Genomic DNA, 6,017 nt, shown 5'->3' with positions numbered 1-6,017 from the left:
ATCCCCATGAAGAGTCACTGCCGACCCATACCTCCACAGAAGACCCTCCAACACCAGCAAGTAAATCTGGTTCAGTCTCCTGTGGGGTCGCTGCTCATTTCCCCTGGGTCTTGGTGAGCTCAAGATTTTGTCTGTGCCAAATGTGAAATCTGTTTCCCTTAGTCCTGTGGAAGTCCTGTAATTAAATCCTGCTGTCCTTCAAAGTCAGTTTCCCTGGAGATTTCCAGTCCCTTTGCTGGATCCCCAGGCTGGAAAGCCTGATGTGGGGGTCAGAACCTTCACAACAGTAGGAGAACTTCTTTGGTATTATTGTTCTCCAGTTTGTGGGTCACCCACCTGGAAGGTATATGGGATTTGATTTTATCATGATTGTGCCCCTCCTACCATCCTGTTGAGGCTTCTGCTTTGTCTTTGGATTGGGGGTATATTTTTTGGTAGGTCCCAGCACCCTCCTGACAATGGTTGTTCGACAGCTAATTGTGATTTTGGTGCTCTGGCACCAAAGTAGAAGGCACATATCCTTCTACTCTGTCACCTTGGAGGTTAGTTTTTTGTTACATTTAGAAATATTTGATTTGTAGGTGCTTATGCTGAAGTCCGGAGAAGGCAATGGCAAGCCACTCCAGTACTCTTGCCTAGAAAATCCCATGGATGGAGGAGCCTGGTAGGCTGCAGTCCGTGGGGTCACTAAGGGTCGGACACAACTGAGTGACTTCACTTTCACACATTGGAGAAGGAAATGGCAACCCACTCCAGTGTTCTTGCCTGGAGAATCCCACGGACAAGGGAGCCTGGTGGGCTTCCATCTGTGGGGTCACACAGAGTCGGACACAACTGAAGTGACTTAGCAGCAGCAGCAGCAGCATGCTGAAGTCAAGTAAATCGAGCTCTTTTATAAATTAGATATCTTCTGGAGATAGAAACATATCATATTTATAATACACACAGAGATACACATACATCCAGATAGACACACAGAAAGATCTCATAGTGTTCTTGCTTGAGTTTAAAAGGCTTCTTCCCTCTCCCACCTTCTTTTTTCAATTTTAGGTTCTACTAATTGAGCCAAGGGGGCTCTCCTGGTGGCTCAGATGTTAAAGAATCTGCCTTCAATACAAGAGACCCAGGTTTGATCTCTGGGTTTGGAAGATGCCCTGGAGAAGGGAATGTCCACCCACTCCAGTATTCTTTCCTGGAGAATTCTGTGGACAGAGGAGCCTGACAGGCTACAGTCTATACAGCCCATGGGGTCGCAGAGTCGGACATGACTGAGCGACTCACACACACACACTTAAGTACTTGCAAGTACTCGCTCCACATCAATTGTACATGAAGTTCAGTGGGTGGTTGTCTGTCCATGAGTTGATAAGCTTTAGAAGCATAGTTTTTCATTTTTTAAAAAAAGTTTAATTTTACTATAACATATACATCTTTCCAATTTTAAGCCACACTTTTTTTAAAGACAGGTCAGCCAACCTAGGTCATTCCAAAGTTTCTTCTAGGTCTTTCCTGCCTAGAAATTCCTCCTTGGTCCCTGCCTAGAAATTTCCCCCTACGTCTTCTGTCTAGGAATTCTCCCTTGGTTCCTTTCACGTAGGAAATGAACTGTTACTCCCTTAAGACTACAGATCTTAAGATAACAGCTCAAATAAAAGTCATGGATTATCATTTAATAAAAGGATATCCAGATATCAGGGAAAATTCACCAAAGCATCTGAAGAGTGCTATGAGGCAGAAGTGGGGTGGGGATGGGGGTCCTCAAGGGGCTTGGTACCAAGCACCAGCCCGAAGTAGGATACAGGTGACCTCAGGCCAGTTTTTCTGATATCCTGCCAACTACCCCAAGCATTGTCAATGTAAATAATTAATAACAAAACTGTAATAGGAATAGAAAAGAGTTATAGTTTAGCCAAATTAAGGACTATAACCCAGGACACAGCCACTCAGATAACTCTGAAGAACTGCTCTGGAGAAGCATGGTTTTCCATAGTTTTATATCTTGTCAGAACAAAGAATATCAAATCATCAGGGATACAGTCTTTCAACTTTAAAAAAAAAAAAAAAGCAGATCAGCATATACACAGCAAGTTGGTATGGTCTGACACCTGGGAAGGAAGTCTTATCATCGAAGGAGTTCAAGCATTGGTGTCCTAGGAAGGGAGACATTTAATTTTTATGGACGTTTTAAACTTCTGGTCACTATACCATTTTCTTTGATGGCAAAACAGATATATAATATATGTTTGATAGGCCACAAACAGCATAAAATTCAAGTTAAATCATCTAGAAGCCAGAATGATCTCCCCATACCTCAACATGTGAAAATTTCTTCCATTAGAATATTGAAAGGAGTTGCAAGCAGAGGCAAACCTGATTTTTTTTCCACAAGAAAAGGAGGGAAAATAATCAAACCTCTATCAGACAAGTCAAAATTACCTGTCCACAAATTATTTACAATTTACAGAATTGTGAAATAATTCCTATTGAATCGATTTGAATCAGCTAATTAAAGGAAGCATGTGCAACAAACACATTTTTCTCTACAGATGGCAGTCTTGAAAACATGAGTGGAATTACAGAAATTTTTTTTGTTTACTTAATGTACTTTATAAACACAAATATATGCCTCCCAAATTTTTAACAGGACATTCCAAAGCACCCTTAAATACGAACATCCCCTGAAGTTCTAAGTAGGTGATTGGTTTGCCAGCACATTTTAGAAACACCTGATTAATATGAGGCATGCCTGGTTCTGATTTCTCTTGAAGTTTATGAAACACCATACTTGACATAATTTTTAGTTGCCTTCTTGCCATTGATCACTCCTTCCCTTTCTCAAACCTGGGCATACAAGCTACACTGTAAGTCATCAAACTGTAGAGTCTCTAGATGGTTACAGAGATAGCAAGCTTCAGGGATAAAATTCCTGTCACCTTCCTCTTCCATGGAGTTGACAGTCCAAAGGCCAGAGGCGTCACTGGTTTCTGGGTAGGACTGGGCAGGACTAGAGCTGAGGGTGAAGGTGAAAGCAGCAGTAGCTAGTTGGGCACCTTCTCTGAGGTTGCCCCTGCTTATACTTCCCGAAGTCCACAGCCCTGTCACCCAGCTCCAGCAGATCTGCACTAGCTGGGACAGTGGTCACATAAACCTAGTTACATTTACATTAAATAAAAATCCGGTTCCCAGTTGTAATAGCCATATTTCAAGTGTGTACATGTGGTGAGTGGCTTCTGGACCCAATAGTGCAGATAGAAGACATTTCCATCTTTACAGAGAATTCTAGTAACGGCACCACTGCCATTGGCTGATGGCCACTCCCTCCCTCTATCTCAAATTCCCCTCCCATCCTTTTTCTGCCTGCTACATTTGTTATTCACATAAATCAAGCATCTGACAAACACTCTCTCTTTGACCAAACTCTGCTTAGCTCCTCTGAGCCCTTTTCTCAGCTCGGCCTCAGACTTGGGCTTCTATGTCTGTCCTTGCCAAGTCCAGTTTCAGCAAAAACCCTAAATTGATTCAGAAAGAATCCTCCACCCTGGTATCTAATCAGTTCCTAGCCTGACCTCGGCAAAAATCCTATTAAGTCAGTTGAGCAAGAAGCCTCATTACCCTTGGTATCAAGCCCTTTTAGTAGTTTTGCATCTACTCACCCCCTCACACTGCTTAATGGCTATGAATTCCTATGTGTCCTTATTGTGTTTGGAGTTGAGCGCACTCTCTCTCCCCTGTTGTAATGTTTCTATTGTAATAGCTCTGAATAAAGTCTTGTTATCATTTTAACAGGCTTCAGAATAACTTTTCACTTCTTTGAAAGCTTGCTTCTTGGCCCTAGGAAAAGTCAATTTTGTTTTAGCACCATAACAATTCTCCTAAAGCCAATATCATGGTATTAAACTCATTTATGTGTTTGTTTGTCTTCCTTTACAGATTACTGAACTCTCATGAAAAATACAGTGAGTATAGTGATTGAGTACACTGGAGTCAGAATGCTGAGTTCAGAGCCTTCTAATGGCACTAACGTGCTGTGTGACCTTGGGGCAAGTAACTTTATTTCCCTAAGCTTCAAGTTTGATACTGGTGATGGACAGGGAGGCCTGGCGTGCTGTGATTCATGGGGTCGCAAAGAGTCGGACACGACTGAGCGACTGAACTGAACTGAAGCTTCAATTTTATCAACTATAAAATGGGGATAGTAAAAGTGCTTATTTTATAAGGATTAAATGAGATAACCCACTGTGTCAGGCAGAGAGTAACTTAATCTTCAGTCTTAGTTAGCCCCCATATCTATCAGTTGAAAACAGAAGTGGAAGATTTTCTTTGTAGGGCTAAATATAAATTCTCATTTCTTTAATATTCAGTTATAAAGGATTGTACTTGCAACCTTCCCTTGACACTTATATTGGAAACATCAGACTGATTTTTTTCTTCTATGCTGTCAAATTTAGCTCCCCAAGCTATCAACAATACAACCAATTGATAAGATATAACTGAGTTTATTCTTACCGCAGTAAGGAAGACCACCACCTCAACCGTAAGCTGTGTGTGTCAGTTCAGTTCAGTTCAGTCGCTCAGTCATGTCCGACTCTTTGCGACCCCATGAATCACAGCACGCCAGGCCTCCCTGTCCATCACCAACTCCCGGAGTTCACTCAAACTCACGTCTATCGAGTCGGTGATGCCATCCAGCCATCTCATTCTCTGTCGTCCCCTTCTCCTCCCACCCCCAATCCCTCGCAGCATCAGAGTCTTTTCCAGTGAGTCATCTCGTCGCATGAGGTGGCCAAAGTATTGGAGTTTCAGCTTTAGCATCAGTCCTTCCAATGAACACCCAGGATTAATCTCCTTTATTTTTATTTATTTTTATTTTTACTGGAGGCTAATTATTTTACAATATTATATTGGTTGGTTTTGCCATACATTGACATGAATCCACCCCGGGTGTACATGAGTTCCCCCTCCCGAACCCCCATCCCACCTCCCTCCTCCCCTTATCCTCCCTCTGGGTCATCCCGGCATACCAGCCCCGAGCATCCTGTAACATGCATCGACCCTGAACTGGCTGATCTCCTTTAGAATGGACTGGTTGGATCTCCTTGCAGTCCAAGGGACTCTCAAGAGTCTTCTCCAGCACCACAGTTCAAAAGCATCAATTTTTCGGCGATCAGCTTTCTTCACAGTCCAACTCTCACATCCATACATGACCACACACAGTAATCCAAGCCTATGCCCCAACCAGTAATGCTGAAGAAGCCAAAGTTGAACGGTTCTATGAAGACCTACAAGACCTTTTAGAACTAACACCCAAAAAAGATGTCCTTTTCATTATAGGGGACTGGAATGCAAAAGTAGGAAGTCAAGAAACACCTGGAGTAACAGGCAAATTTGGCCTTGGAGCACAAAATGAAGCAGGGCAAAGGCTAATAGAGTTTTGCCAAGAGAACCCACCGGTTATAGCAAACACCCTCTTCTAACAACACAAGAGAAGACTCTACACATGGACATCACCAGATGGTCAACACCAAATCAGATTGATTATATTCTTTGCAGCCAAAGATGGAGAAGCTCTAAACAGTTAGCAAAAACAAGACCAGGAGCTGACTGTGGCTCAGATCATGAACTCCTTATTGCCAAATTCAGACTTAAATTGAAGAAAGTAGGGAAAACCACTAGACCATTCAGATATGACCTAAATCAAATCCCTTATGATTATACAGTGTGTGTGTAGGAGGTGTCAGCTCTTAGTGCTTTTCAAAAGACTAGAAAGTAACATTAATGGAAATATATCCAGGATTCTGAGATCACTCACCACAGTAGACAGAGTTTTAGATAGAAGAGTATTATTTTGGTAACTCAGAAGGTAATTAGAACTTTCAACAGAAACCCCACCCCTGCGTTTACTCATCATGTCCCACCATCCTTTCATCTCAGTTGAGTGCCAGGAATCTTGTGAGAAGGCAGAATAAGAAACACTCATTCTCCTGCCTGAAACCTCAAGCGGCTTTGGGGGCATGAGT

The sequence above is a fragment of the Moschus berezovskii genome, chromosome 20 (genome assembly GCF_049115385.1).
Source record: "Moschus berezovskii isolate FMDL1 chromosome 20, NW_MosBer_1.0, whole genome shotgun sequence".
Classification (NCBI taxonomy): Eukaryota; Metazoa; Chordata; class Mammalia; order Artiodactyla; family Moschidae; genus Moschus; species Moschus berezovskii.
This window is presented reverse-complemented; position numbering follows the sequence as displayed.